We start from the raw sequence: 16,079 nt of genomic DNA, 5'->3' as shown, positions 1-16,079 counted from the left end.
GAGCAGTGGGTTATTGACTGTCAAAGAGTGGTGTTTGTGTCTTACCTGGGGGCATGAAAAGGGCAGTCTCTTATCAGACCAAGGGAAAATGTCCAGATTTAGCAACAATGCCTGAAAATGTGGGTGTTGCTGGGCTGGCTGTGGAGCTGATGTCTACCTGGTCATTATTGATGAGTCCTAGGACACTCTAAAGCTGTTGAAGAGTGGGAGATAATGCATTGATGTATTACTGTCCCTGTGTCATCAAGAGCACAGGCTAGAAATGAACAGTGGGAGGCAAGGTGGCTCTGTTAATGTAATTCAAATTTCTGCCAGTAGCCACCTGTTCTTAAAATAGGAGAATTTGGAGGCAAAAAAAAAAATCATCTTTTTGTTCCTGTTCCCTTCTAGATTTTTTGTATTTGTAGAGTTAGGTACTATTGCATTAATTACATTAGAGCTAAGCCATAAAGTCTTTCTGCTTTGGACTTCAGACAGGGGATCTGTGTTCCAGGGTCTGTGACAAGGGCTCAGAGATGAGGATGAGTGTGGTGGTGTATTTCCCACTAATTCATTTATTAAATGCCTTTTGCATTGTTCCCCCCGCACTTTCCCCTGCCCCTAGTGATGCCTTTTCCTGGTCTTAAAATCAAGAGTTAAACACAGTTAGAAGGGGAAAAGGGATTTTACCTTGGTATTTATTTTAAGGATCCTTAGGTGCACACATCCAGGTCATACGCATTGAAATGCACCCCACTGAATATATTCCAAGAGATCGGGTATAACATTATAGGTTTTACTAATTAGCAGATCTATCAAAGATTCCCCAATGAGAGGCTCAAGTGAGCCCCCCCCTCCCCAAGGAACCTTCCCCTGGATGGTTCTATCTTGGTTTACAGAATGTGTTCTGGAGAGGACCTTGGGGTCTGGGGCACACTGATCCCTAACTATGAAGCTTCTAAAATGTTTAGTCTCTTAGCTTGACAAACAGGTCCAAGAATGTAGGGGAAAAGCACTAGGAATACAGAAGTTGTAAAAAAGGTGTAACGGGTATAAAAGAAAAGGCAGAAAATCTTTATGGCATCACTAGCCCTGGCCACTCCCTCGGGCTCTCCCTATTGGTTCCTGTACCCCAACGCCGCACAGGTACCGTCCCTGAGAAAACCCCCTGCGCTGCGACCACGAGGTCGCTCTGCCTCTGGGGATCGCTGTACCTCACAAGGTGTAACTATGAAAGGTCCTCTGAAGCCCTCATGGGGAGACCCTTCTCACCTCCTTCGCCGTCTCTGGGTTGTAGAGCTGATGGCTGCTGGAGCAAAACTGCGGAGCCGTCCGGAATGGGCTGCGGGAGGGCGAAATGGCCGCACTGCCCTCAGCAGCTCCACTGAGCTCTCAGGGAAAGCTGCAGCTTGCTAAACTAAACCCAGCACTACAATGGATGAGGCTTGTGTGGAGGCCCCTGCAGCCAGGCTCTGTGTGCTTGTCACAGGACAGAAGTTAGCACAAGAGGACTCCATAAGCCAGGTAGCATTGTTATAAATATATATTATAATACTGGCTTCTCGCAAAGTATTAAGGTAGATATTATATAATGTTAGAAATGCTTTTTGCTGTGTGGATGTAGTTTTCTCTCGTTTTAGCAAGAATGTTAGCAAGTGTGAGCAAGTAAGATAACCTCCAATCGAGCAGAGGATGAGGCCCAAGGAGCTGCTAATCAACACTTTGTCCGGGGAACAAAAGGGCCCAAAGGCTGCTCTGCCCGGAGAACGGGCGGCCAGGAGGGTCCGGAGCCGCTATCACCGCTCTGCCCGGGGGGCAAAGAGGCCCAAAGCTGCAATCAGCCCTGACTGGCTGGAGAATTAAGAGATCCACCCCACCATCGACCCTTACCTAGCGGGCCCAACCCCAAGAATCAAAAGAAATAAAACCACAAGGCCGAAGACTACGCATGCTCTAAAAAGGAGGAACCAACGAGTGGCCATGCAGAACAGCTCCGGGAAAAGTTTTAATATGAATAGAGAACAGACAGTAAAAATGGTATAAAAAGGACTCACCTCGGGCATCAGGTGTGCTCTTGGCAGAGCGCCAAGGCACCTGGCCGTTATCCCTTTGCTTTATTTTATATGTCTCTTATTGTCTTTATATTAAACTCTTTAAATTCTCACAGGAGAGTGAACCTCGTTTTTCACAGCATGAAACTATCCCTATCCTGTCTGGAAAGAAAACTGGTGAGGGTTTGGGCACTGGATATATGTTTGCAAAGAGTGGGATTCCCCACCTGTGGTATGTTGAAGACCAAGAGTTCACTAAAGATATTTTCAGTAGACATTTTGTGGCCTACTACACTCAGAAGAGAGTAGGACTCACTGATGGGTGGGAATGCTGCTGGGCTGAATCTGAATTGCCACTTCCAGGAGAAAATGGAGCTGCAGATGTGCACGAAGTAAGTCACAGGCTATCAATGCTGTACCAGCACTGCCAGGGAATCCCAGTACCCTCTGTCAAAGACTAACACCTTGGGAAATTACATCTGAAATCCCCAAGCCTGAGAAACAGAAGCTGTCGTGTTTTGGAGTAGTTTTCTGTTACCATGATGAATATTATCCAAATAAAAACTGCAGAATCAGAGGTATTGTCAAGCTTCAGAACAGGGAATGGAATGTCAATGACACTTACTGACTGTACTGGTATAATTCCAGCAGATGCTGAGCAGACAACATTTACATTTAAAAATACAAGTAATCAATGTATGTTAATGCATGCCCTTCATGCATTCTGCACTGAAGCATTTTACTAGACACTTGAAAGAGCCTTGCTCTTGCAGGCAAAAAAGCCTTTCAGCAACATACCACCAACAAAAGCTTTCTCAGGTTTGGGAAAGAGAAAACAAACCAAAACAAACCACAGATGTTTCAAAATATTTTCTGTGCCAGGTTCTGTCCTCTGCATAGCATTAATGCCATGTCTGCGTGGTGGAAACCACTCTAACTTTGCACTTAAAAATGCTTTAGCTTCTTTTCGTAAGGTGTATGCCAACAGTGTATGCATAGAAAAAGGCACAGGGGTGGTGCACACAGAGCAGCAGCTGCCCAACACACACAGAGTCTCTAAGGAAGGTGTGTCTGTACTTGTCCTTAGGCCTTGCAAATGTTACCACTTCACAAATACGATTATCAAAATGGTGATGAAGAATTCCCTACCATAATTCCAAATTAAAGCGACACCTGCCATGATCCTGTTAGTAAAATCTGACATATGTCTGTGCTACTTTCAGGTATGTGGGCAAACAATTACATTAGAGCAGGAGGAGGCAGGGTGTGAATTTGTGAGAACTCAGAGCAGCTGTTTGTGTGCAGGTTTTTACCCTGTTGGGAGTGCAAAGCAAAAGGAGAGCACTAAAAGCATTGCTCTAGGAAAGATACATCACTGATGTCACCCCAGGGTGGGTTGGGGTAACAGCTTGCACCTGGAGATGGTGTGGAGGTGCACTCATCTGTTCATGTCATAACTTAGGCTGTAGCATCTCCGTGAGCCATAAATCTGTAAGAGTTATTAAACTCAAAATTCTGTCAATGTATGAGATATGAAACAAATTGCTGCAGGCTTTGAGTTCATTGCTGTCTCCAAATGACTGCCTGTATCTCAGTTGGTTTCATCCCTTCCAGAGCTTATCAGCACATTCATAATTCATAGTCTCCCATTCTGCCTTGTGTAGAAAGACTCAGGCCCTCTCAGGAAAGAAATCATTGTGAACTTGAACCTAAGGCCAAAACTTCCTTTGTTACGAATCGTGGGAAGTAGGTTCTGTGGTTGCTGATCCCAGTTAACAGTGTTCAGTTGTTCCTTGGCCAGTGACAGTAACCTCTTGTTTACATCCCAGTCCACGTGGAAAAGAACTGAAAGATCTTAGTTTAGGTTTTTATTTTTTTTTTTAAATTCCCAAAAGACAGAATTTTTTTACAACTAGGTGAAAAATTTCCCCCACAGTTTGATGAGCTCCAGTAGAATCTTAAAAGCCCTGTAAATGAATGCTAAGGCTTGTTTACAAAATTGCACAAAAAATTATTTAAGTGGGCCCATGACAGACTGAATTCACCCTTCATGACTGGAATTTCAGAGTTTATACATCTTCGTGAGACGTTCTACTGTTTTATTCTCAGAAACTCTGCTGACAAAAACACCTTTGCTGAGCAGTTCTGTATTGACAACGAGAGAATGTTTCAGGTTGTACATGAAAGCAGCCTAATTTCTCACATGAGTCCTGGAATATTTGAGATATCATGCAATTATGATATGAAGTTTGGAGACTATGTTACAGGATGCCTTTAAAAAAACCCCAGAAACCAGACTCACTGTCAAAAATTCATCAGCAGTCCCTTCTGTGTAACATACTTTTCAAGAGACAAGTGAAAGAATGTCAAAACCAAATGAAGAATCTTCACTTACAACAGCTATTCAAGATCCAATTTAGTGTTTCTTATCCGTTTTCCTTCCTGTAAACCACTCTTCTCATGTTTTCTTCCAGTAAATGAGATATGTGCATAATTCAGTCTTATTAGAGAATTGATCCCTTTCAGGAAAAGAAAATTCTTCTGAATGTTAGGGGAGGAAAAACCCAATTGTACTAATTTCATAATACTTTGTCTCACATTCCCAGCTTTCCCTCTGCCTGCAGGATGTGCTGAGATAAACTGATAGGAACATGGGTCACATCAGATTTCTAATAATTTTCTAAATGAAATGTATCCACATGTACATTTTTCTGTGCTCTAAGTGCAAATCCCTTATTTAGAAGCTCCGTATCCCCAATTTTTCGTTTCCAACTACATAATTTGGGGTATTTTCCCCTCTTTCTCGCACTGGTATATATTGGGAACAGTTTTCTTCAAGCAAATAGTATTATCTTGAAAATTAATATGTTGACAAGAGGAGAGATAGTGCAGAGATTGAGTTTTATGATATATTTTAAAATGCACATTTGTCTGCTATGGGGTGACTGAAATGCAGATTAGAAACTCAACAGAAATATTTTTTTTATAAATACTGAAACATTTCTGCAACAAGTCTTCTGATGGAGTAAGTAGATGAAGCATTCCTGATTTCAACAGCCCCTTGAGGTGCTGACCTGAGGTTTTTATTTCCAACCAGTTTTGGGCTTTGTGACTCTGGGTGACCTGTTTACCTGTTGCATGTACTCCTTGCAGACTGAAGATTTTACAGTAAATGTAATCCAGTGGGGATTGATATTGGGCCTGATACTATTTATTGTCATCATAAGTGATTTGGAATATGGCATAAAGTGTGCTCTGAATTTTCTGGTGATACCAAACTGAGTGGGGAAGCTGACATTTGGAAGGGAGAGTCACCTGCAGGAGGAACCTGGACAGGTTGGAAAAGTGGACTAACAAGAAGCACATGTGGGTCAAGGAGCACAAGCCTGAGCTGTAGAGAGGGAAGAAGAATTCTCTCAGCCTCCTGGTTCCTGCTGTTCCTTGCATTGTGCTGGAGCTCTTTCAGGAAGGACATTTTTCTGATTGCACCAGGTGCTGCAAGCTCAGGATCAGTCATGTAAGCTTTGCCTGAGGGAGGTAAGTGGGGATGGAGTGTCTAATGAAAAAAATAACAGAAATGGTAACAGCTGAAATGAGGAAAATGAAGTTTTTCACCAAACGTGGTTTTTATTTGTGCTGCTGCTGAGCTATATTGCGACTTTTTTCAGTTGAAGTCACAGTAATAGGTACAAGGGATTGCTGGGAAACCATATTAATTAAAACTGGCTTTATAGAAATGGAATTCAGAGAGCAAGCTGTCCTTGATGAATAAAATAGTGAATAATGGCACAAATTGGTTTGACACCCATTCGTGAGTCTCTTCCAGGATATTGTATTGTCTAAGTTTTTTTCGCAGCTGGCTGTTTGTTTGTTGGGCTTCATTATTCTTCAGCTTTGGAAATCACCTTGCCTGAATATTTCATCCTTAGCAAAAAAGTAGGATAGACCACTTCAGGTCATTCAATAAGTTTCCTGACAATTGCCAACAATTTTTCTTTTTCCTTGTTTTACCAGAAAGAAGCTAATATCAACCAGGAGCTTTCTGCCAGGTTGTGTACGTTTCTGTAACAATTAATTTCTTTATGAGTAGAAAGAAGAATTATGAGAAAAAAAATTTAGAATTGGATTATTTCTTTTTTCTTCTTGTTAGGAGTGTTTTACTCTGTCACATACACAGTTTTTTTCCCTTTCACTCCAGCCTGTTGCTGCAGATTGCAAGCCCACCTGTTTTTTCATTGCAAGGTTTTGCAAGACTGCCGAAATGATCTGGGCTAAAAAGAAAAGAGAAAGTCCAAATCAAAAATTCCAATAATTTTAATTTTGTGTTGTTCTTATCCCATTTGCTGATGTGTGATTCTCACATCACTTTGGGATGCTGACTTTTTTTCATACTTACCATTAATATACACTTGACCAAAAATATGGTTAGCCTCTAATTTTTTTTTTCTGGCTTGCCTTTCATTTCTCTCCTCCCTGGGAAAGAAAGCAGTAATAATAAACTCACCAAATTTCATGTTCAGCTTTGATATTTTATTGCAGATGAAATTTGCTGAAATATCACCTGCATTCTTCAGCAAAGCAGCACAGAGGTGGCCAGAGCCAATGGGGAGAAGTGTGTTTGCAGCCATCTGAAATAAATATCTAATTGTCTGGATTGAATCAGTGCCAGATAGAGATCTGGAAAAACAGCTGAATTCAAATTTCACAGCTGAGTTGCTTCTTCAATTGGTATACCATAGGTAGAGTCAGTTATGCACCCCTTGCTTTCACTGCTGGCTTATTTAGGAATTCCTACTGCAAATATGTGGCAGTATTTTTATTTTGCATGACATTTGGATGAAATTCATTGAGGAGCCCAGAACCTTCTGGAAAGATTGTTTTTTCATTATTTGGAAGTCTTTCTATTACTTTTTCTGGCCTAGCACAAACAGTGTGCATCATGTATGCTACAGTTACAGTGCTGGGGAAATGTTTTCTCATCTCACTCAAGAGTTTTGATTCTGATACTTCCTCTTTGCATCTTTATTCACTCCAGTCTCTCTCTCATTTAAGCAAACTGGGGCAAATTTGGGAGCATCTTAGAGAAGTTTCCTCTTGATATAGACACATATACTGCCCTGAGATGAGATTCAGTGAGAATATGAAACCAGAAATTACTGTAAATAAGAACAGAAACGAAGTGGCCTAATTGAATCTTATTTCCTCCTGGTTGCGGATCTCTTCCCAGAAAACTTCCTTTTGCTTGCCTTAGCGGAATGAGATGGTTGGAGACAGCAATTAACAGAAGCTGATAAATGAAATGGTGTCTACCACTTGGGAGAGAACGTTTCCTGAATAATGATCCTTTCCTCCAGGGAGCTTTGCAATATGATATCTCATGGGTGGATTTGAAATATGCCTGGTGATGATATTCACTTGGCTCCTGGCCACAGGACGTGTCCCAGGTGGGCAAAGCTGGCACTGGTGTTCTTGGCTCTCCTGCTTAAAGGGGACACCTGCTAATTAATTCTTTCTAATTTGCGTGGCTTTGGTGAGTACAGTGAGAACACTTAACTGGCTTAAATGTGACCTTAGTTTTAGCAGTGCCAGTTACTGCTGTGACCCTGATTTCTTATTGATATATTATGGGCTCCTGGGGCCACCAAGGTGCTGGGAAGTGTGCGTGGGAATGGCTGAGTGGAGGGGCATTGGCAAGCATGGGGACATATTTATTTTTTGCTCTTCTTTGCAGGAATTTCCCCCTTTCTTTTTATTCTCACTGGAAATATATTTTTAAAAATGATGCAATGTAAAAGACAGCATTTAATTTCCCATCCTCTTCGTCCTCAAACCTTAGCATTTTTTAGTGCTGTTACTATGTAAATGGTTACCAAGTGAATAACTACTCTCATAAATAGTCACAGCCAGAAATTGCTTTCACTGCATATGCTAATAGATAGTGGGTCTTATTAGTAGGGCTTATTAATTGGTTTGGTGTCTTAATTAAATTGGTGTGCCAGTGAGTGAAGAAATAAATCCTTTTTAGGCCAGTGGATTCCTTATTATACATCCTAGTAGTTTTTATGTCCAGAAAACTTCAGAAACAGTGACTAAGGCTCCAATACTGCTGAGACATTTCTCAGAGACTGTATCAGACACTTTCCAGAGGGAAATAAAGAAAAAAAATTGGTGTTTGTTTTCAAATCTCGATGATCACTGTTTCCCAGTCTTACACATAAATAACATATTTCAGTCATCCTTGACAACAGGGCCCAACTTGCCCCTTCAAAATTCTTGTGTTTCCTGGGCTGTTTTAAGTGTAGAGGAAACACAGGGAGAATATTTGAGCCATGTGTCACTGGAAGAAGATGGTGGATTGCCAACGTTAGCTGTAGGTGTGCTGTGATGGTTATTTCCGTGCAACATTACATTCCTGTGGAAAATATTACAATAGTTTCATGACAATGGCAACTTCTCAGGAAAAAAAAAAAATGTATCTGATACTACATATCCTTCCCATGAATTAAGACGTCGCTTGTGTCTGCAGTTATCTGAATCTCTGATAAGTTGGTTTTGACATTTAATTCTCTATTTTTTTCTTTCGCTCTTCCCCTCCTTTTAAAAAAATATGCAAAATGTGCAGTTTTACTGCAGTGTAAGCCAAAAGCATAATTCATGTTGCACACATATAATTTGATTTCAAAAGATTATCTCTAGTACTGGCAAAACATCAGTGAGCCAGGCTGCACTGAGGTACAAAAATCATACACTAAAATCATTGGGGGGTGTTTGGGTGAAGTCAGCACCCACTTTTTAATGCCAGGTCTTGTTTGTTTCTCTCCTTTTTTTTTTTTTTAATATATTGTTTTTGGTTTTTTAATATAAAACCCCCACTATTTTACACTTAATCTTTTCTTTAGCATTGACTTTTCTGTATTTTCCCACTCCTGATGCTTAGCTCTCATTGGTATCAGTGGGAGGTGTGCAGGTGGAAGGAAGCCTCTTTGAGGCCGCCTCCAGCATAAAAGAAGAATATGCTCTCTCCTCTCCTTTGCTGTGGCTCTGGGGCTGCTCCTGTCACTCTTACATTTGAAGGATTGTACAGCCTGAGTTTCACTCTGGGAAGCTCTGACGAGGCTGGTGAGGAATATATCATGGGTTTAGATGGGAGGCTGTATGAAGCTTCAGTGAGGAGTTCTCAGTCTGTGTCCTGTGGGCTGACAGTAGAAGATCAAGAATCTACTGAATCGAGTGGAGGGCTGTGAAGGTGGTGAGGGACTGGAGCATCTGTCATACAAGCAAAGGTTGAGGGAGCTGGGCCTGGGCTGGAGATGAGAAGAATGAGAGGGGGCCTCATCAGGGCACACAAATGTGTTAAGGGAGGTGTCAAGAGGATGGGACCAAACTCGTTTCAGTGGTGTCCACAGCAGGACAAGGGACAATGAGCACAAACTGAAACACAGAGTTCCACCCCCTGAATAGGAGGGAAACCTTCTTTAGTGTGAGGGTGACCAAGCACTGGAACAGGCTGCCCAGAGAGGTCATGGAGTTTCCTTCTGTGGAGATGTCCAAAACCCACCTGGACAGTGTGATTCTGTGCAGCCAGCTCTGGCAGAACCTGCTGCAACAGGGGCTGGGTTAGGGGAACTCCTGAGGTCCCTTCCAACCCCAACCATTCTGTGATTCTGTAATCTTCTGTTTATTTTTAACCACTATTTTAGTGCAAGAGGCAGTGAAATGGATGGCAATAGACAGAAAGTGACGTAAAAAGGGTGTGTGATCTGGTGGTGAAAACCTCTCTTAACCTTGGAAATGGGGTATATGGGATCATTTAACTCCTGTACTGCTGCACCCAGAACCTTTTGTACCCACAGGAGAGGACACTGGAGGCAGAAAATAAGAGACTGATAATAAAAGGAATGTTGTTTATTAGTGTGACTGTATAACGGTGGGACAATCTCTGTGGAGAAAGGTTTGCAGTCTCACTAAGGTCTCTTTGTTAACTGCTTATTCCTATGTGAGGATGCAACTCCAAACACATAAAGTAGTTGAGTTTCTAGCAAAAGACTCAATGAGATATACAGACTGGGCAATTTCTTATAGTCTGCAACTGATTCCTGATTAAAATGGAGTGCTGGGATCCTAATGGATATGAAATTCTGTCTCTTTCAATCTCTACCATTCACTTCATGTTGGAGTTTGAAAGAAATCTTATTTGTCAGTTTTTGAATCTGAGACTTGCAGCTGTAGCAAAACATTTGGATAGAAAACCTATTTTCTAAAATTTACTTAGGGTAAAATGGCCTTTTTTATTGTTTACTTCCTGCATTTCAAATAACTTTTGTTAAATCCCAGCTTGTGCACCTGTGTTCCTCCAGAAAACTGTCTGTTCAAATTCTCTAGACTGATTTGTCGTTTTCTTACGTGCCAGAACCAGTTGTATCTCGTATTGCATTAAATCGCTGACATAACGTAATGCCTCATGACAGATGCAGCTGCACATCACTGAGGCTGAGAAACCAGGAGGGAAGCAGAGGCCCAGGTCTAGGGAAGGCTCGATATCTCCCATGCACAAGTTGTACCTACAAGTTTTTAAGTCTGGTTGGCAGATTTATCTTTTTTATTCTTTCTTTTTGCAAGTATGAGAGAAGGTCATGGTAAGGGGAAAGCTGAGTGAGAGGAAACTTTCTATTTTTTTTTTCCCCATCTGTATACATATCTGCCTCATACCTCAGCTTCCTACTGGGCAGGGTTGGACAGAAGGTCTCCTTGAAATTGGCTTTGCATATTGGCCAGAAGCAGTCTTAAAAATTAATTCAAAGTCTCTCTTGGCCCTTACTATCCTGATTTAATAAAATCAAAGAGGAACTAGTAGTCCTGTCACATGAGAAGTTTATACAGAAATATTGTTCTGGATAAAAGGGTTTACCTGTCATCCAAAATTCTGTGACTTTGCATTTTTGGTACTTGTTCTTTAAAAACTGAAGAGTGAAGTGATAGTTCCTCTTTATGATCTGGTCTGATTTTGCTGCCCAGCAGAAGAATTAGAGATTCCTCTGAGGGTTTCATCTAGGGTTGCCTTACCAAATTTGGGGTTCTTGAAACCACACCAGAGTAAGCATGGCTCAATGGAAGAAGCATTCTTTGCAAAAAACATTGGTATTCCTTTAGATACTCCATGTGTTTACAATATCACTGTCTCTTTATAAATTGGCCCATGGATCAATTCCCTCTCAGTTAACAGCTGTTTAGCTCTGCTTTGGCCTTAACTGAAATTTTCACCCTTTGGACCTAATGCCTATAAAAAGTACCTAGCAAAAAATTGCCTTTTTAAATATTATGAGCCAAGTACTGAAAAACATGGGCTGTGTTACTGTTTACATTGCTGTTATTCTGTCTTCTGCATAGAGAGTAACACAAGCGGCAAAAGATGCGTGTCTTCACAAATTTGGAAATGCACATGTCTGTGACACCTTTTATGGTCTGTTTGCTAAATCCTAAAGTTGCTGTAATTGGCAGGTGGATTCCTTTCCTCCTGGGCTTATTTGGTGTCTGTGCCTCGGGCACCTCTGAGCCCCTGGCAGGCTGAGCCGAGCAGGGTGTGCTGTGTAACTCGGCAGAAGCCTTTCCAAGCTGAACAACTCCCTGCATCCATCACTGGTCCTTGTGTGTGCTGAAGCCCTGGGCCCTCCACTCTCAGCTCATGAGGGGCTCTGCAGGCGTCAGTCACAGGCAGCTTGAGGCCGTGGGGCTCACACGTACGGCTGCAAAGGGACTGAAATCTTCCCTTGCACTCCAGCTTGGTTTAATTTTTCAACTTGTATGAAAATGATGGCATTTTAACACTGTGTGGAATGGGGCAGCCATTTCTTGGTAAAAATTGGCATGAAGGAAGACTATAGTAATAATGGTAAGTGATGGTGTAGAAGGGAAATACAAAACTCAGCACAACCACCAGTTGGCAGCCTTAGGATTGAGGCTTTGGCTGGCTGTTTAATAACTTCTTCGCTGTAGGGGATAACACAGAAAGCATCTGTTGTTGAATTGAATAAGCTGTTGTATTTTAGGACAAAATCTTGCCAAAATTCTCTCAAGGATCTCTGTGGCTGTCACTGCCTGCAGAGTATCTGACCTGGGTGCTGTGCACAGTGCCACAAGGTGCCTCACAGCCCCTTGTTCTGCACTTCAGTGCACCCACTGCCCCTGGCTGAGCAGTGAAAACGAGAGCAAAGCAAGCTGGGGAGAACAGAGTCATTTGTAGAGTCTTGAAACAGCCATTGCACTCATTTTCTGGCTTGACAAAAAAATGGAACTTACAGTCATGTAGCCTTTCTCCTGTTTATTGACAGTAAATAACCCCTCTAAAAATCGACATGTTCAGACAGAGTTGGAAGAAGATCCTGAGTAAGTTCAAGGGTGACTATTTGTCCTGTTCTCCAATTACTTTTTATTAAAGCATTTCATTCTTCAGTAGCTGTACCCATTTATGATACAGCAATGTCCAGAGCTCATCCCCATCTTTCCTGACCCTACAATTACCCTTGTGTTTCAGCTTCTTTTCCCTCCAACTTCATGCTTGTCTCTGTTCTTCATTCCATACATAAAGCAAGTTTAATAGCTTGACATGCTAATGCTGACTTAGGTTTTGCCATTTCTCATCCTTGTTTGAATATTTAATGTCCCAGAAGGATAATTGTTCTTATATTTTCATTTCTTACAGTGTTGTCTTTTCCTAATTTATGTCCCTCCTATTGCTGCACAGTATCCCTCACTGGCTCCTAGTTTAGAAAATTGGCTGTAATTGCTTTGATTTCAGAGAACATAAAGGACACCAATGTGCTCAGATACCTCCCTTCCTCCCGACCTGACTCACTCCAGACATGTAGACCTATTTACTTTTCTAGGGAGTTGCAAAAGCTTGGAGGGAGACTAACAGAACTCAGTTTGGCATGGCTAATATGCAGCTCAGGTAGAGGGGTAGTTTAAGCTGAGCAATATATACTTGGGTTTGATTATATTGTAATTCAAAATACACAGTTCTTTTATAGCTGGAGATTGTTTTGAGATTTGATTAGAGCTTTCAAGAGCCTCAAGTTTTTATTAAAGAGAGAAAAAAGAACTGAGAAAATCTTGTATGTAACCTTCTACTTGGTGGATGTGTCTGAGTGACATCTACAACAGCATCATAAATAGGTATTTGCTTGGACTTTCTTCCTTTCATGTCTCAGATGCATTTCTTCTTTTGGATTTGATTTCCCTGCATTGTTAAGTGGCACTGACTGTGTGACAGAGAGAAGAATGTTTTTGCAAACTGTCTTAAGCACTGCTCATCAGAGAGGTGGTCAGTCTCACACCTCTCTCTACTTCTCTCCCAGTGGGATCTAATTGCTGTAAAAAATAAATTGGTATCCTGAGTTCAGGAACACTAACTCAATAAATGCATTGATGTCCGCAAATGGCAGTCTTGCCTACCCTGCTGTTATAAGTGATTATTCGCTTTACGTTTAAATATATTGTGCTGTGATTGCTTCCAGAGAACCCATTATGGCCTAGCCCTCACTTCTGCAAGTACTGTAAACATCCTTAACTGCCAGCATATTCTTTTTCTTTTAGCTTTCCAAAACATGCACATGACAACTTATGTGCTGAAGTAACCAAGCTTGAGAGTTGTCCAAGTTAAAATCTGAGCTTTAGGATGGAGCCAAAAAAGACTACCAAAATGTTTGAAGACTTGAGCAGCATGTGTGCATCACCAGGACAAGATGACACCCTGTAGCTTTCAACATCCATGTTTTCAGTAGCAACCTTATTTTTGAGTTTCATTGCTGCTGGGGTATACATTAATCTGTATCTACCTATGAGCCGGGTAGCTGGATTGCAGTAGTGTGCAGAGGCAAAGTAATAGGCTGTCACTTCTGACTGGGGAAACAACTGAACCTGAGACACCATTTTGGGTTGAATTTTTAGGAAAGTGTTTAAAGAAACTGCTAGTTTTAGTTATGTAAAACAGAAGAGGTCTGCCTTAAAACACCAGAAAGAACACACACTGTCACCAGTTTTAAATAACCCCACTTTTATTTCCATGTGTACTTGTTTATCTGCAGCAATAGGCACAAATCACTGGTTTGCATGCACAGTTTTTGTGCCTTATCCTTAGGATGGAATAAAACAACCTTTTTCACCCTTTCACATTGAAGCCAACAGATAAAATACTGGCTCCATTACACCTGCAAGGGCAGTAACAGGCATCCTATTTCCCGAAGACAGCAGAACAAATGAATATTTTGGAAAAGAGACTCCTTTAGCAACCATCTGGTCCTTGCTGCAGATGCAACTGGATGAGCAGAGTGCATCAATACCTGTGGGTACAGAGAAGTCTCTGGAGGCTTGGGCTGCGATGAAGACCAAGAAGCCACCGACGTTTGTCACAGAACAGTGTCACTGCACTCCTGGTTCCCTGTGAGCAGTATTTAGTGGGGTGTTAAGCAAGACTGGTGCTGAAGGTAAGAGTGTGCCAGTTTCTCATCTGGGCTTTTAGAATAAGCAGTAAAGTTTCTTATCTTATTTACCAGCACAGCACATGTGTCTGCTATAGCAAGCAGTCTTTGTGGTTGCAACAGCTGCAGGGTAAATATCCACAGTGAATCACTGCAATTAGCTCCATGGGGAGGACATCTGGGAGGTTCTGGAGCTTCCCAGCCAGCAGAACCAGGTCTGCTGACATTTTTTAAGATCTTTGACCATAAAAGTAAAGACAATAGTTGATGAGAGCACGGGGAGCTGGTGAGCACCAGAAGGGGTTTGTGGGAAGGACGGGTCCCAGGGCCGTGCTGTGCCTTCATCCTCCTCAGAGCAGAGATGAATAATCAACGTTTGGCTCTGAGTAGTTGTGTGAAAAATGGATAAGGAAGGAAAGAGAGCAGCAAAAAGCATCTTGTCACTATGTATTAGTGGTCTGTAATGTGTTTATGCTTAATGGAAACCTTATGTAATGCTCACTGTGGGGGGTGGCATCTCCACTACAATGAAATCTGGGAATCAAAAACATTTCATGCTTGTGTCTGAGCTCAGGTTCGTTGTAGGGGCTCTTTCATTTTGTTCGGGCTCACATATTTCACTCTTTAGACTGTTGAACTTTCTAAAACTTTGCCTTGCAGGAATACTGTGAAACACGTGCCTTGTACAGCTGTGTCTGAAACAAAATTTAATATAAATTTTCAAGTCTAATTGTAAAAGTTGCTGGTGTGCCTTTAGGGCAGAGTGCAGTTATTCAGAAAGATTAGTAGTTCACAAGGTTATGTGCAAAGTAGGACTAACAAGATGCTGAGAAATAATAGTCTCATATGGGATTGGTTTCATGTTGTAGAGCAATAGTTCAGAGATTTAATGCAGCTTAGATGTACTTGAAAATCATCCCTGTTTTTTAAAACTTTTTTTATTTTTCTGACCTTGAAAATACCTTATGGGTAGTTTACAAATAAAAATCTAAACATCACTGTAATCAGAAAAATTGCACAGATTTCTATTTTTCATTATTTTCTACTTATCTTTACCCTTATTTGAAGTCTCATTTCAGTGATAGGTGTGAAGGATAGCATTAGCACAGCAGATTTTTTAAAAGAGATTAGATGAGAATTGGGTTGCCTTCTATAGAGAATTTTGCTTTACTTCCCCCTCTCTTCTCTTCTTAAGATATCATTTTATCAGGTGTGAATGCTAACAATGCAGATACAGGGTGACAGTTTGACCAAACAACCATAGCAACAGTAACTATTTTCCTTGTGATAAGAGCTAAGCTAAAGGTTAAGTGTATTACTGCATCTCTCAATCTATTTCCTTCACAGCACAGTGCCAGACAAAGGAAAGAATACAGAAAGCTATGGCCAGAATATGCATTTATTTAGAGGAAGCATGAGCAACTGAACTCTGGTTAAAGCGTAAATGTGGATAATATTTCTTTTCTAATACATTATATCAGAAGAAATACTATGAAATCTACATTAAATAATTTGCTGCATTTTTCATTTGAAAATTTATTGGGTAATATGTGCTTAATCATGCTCCCTTAGG

The 16,079-nt window shown here is 41.3% G+C and overlaps 1 long non-coding RNA gene across 2 annotated transcripts in view; it reads left to right on the top strand.

Moving 5' to 3' along the window:
- The first annotated feature begins 1,062 nt into the window (after positions 1-1,062).
- The window catches only part of LOC121664897, a 73,339-nt gene continuing 58,322 nt past the window's right edge, over positions 1,063-16,079 (top strand). For both annotated transcript variants that reach the window (XR_006016166.1, XR_006016167.1), the window contains exons 1-2: positions 1,063-1,503; positions 14,207-14,512. This is a non-coding gene — a long non-coding RNA (uncharacterized LOC121664897). The remainder of the gene's footprint in view (positions 1,504-14,206; positions 14,513-16,079) is intronic.

Source organism: Corvus kubaryi, unplaced genomic scaffold, assembly GCF_017639235.1.
Source record: "Corvus kubaryi isolate FWS band 111438036 unplaced genomic scaffold, C.kubaryi_AGA036_p1.0 130, whole genome shotgun sequence".
NCBI lineage: Eukaryota > Metazoa > Chordata > Aves > Passeriformes > Corvidae > Corvus > Corvus kubaryi.
The sequence above is the reverse complement of the archived record's forward strand: the minus strand, read 5'-3'. Positions and strand labels throughout refer to the sequence as shown.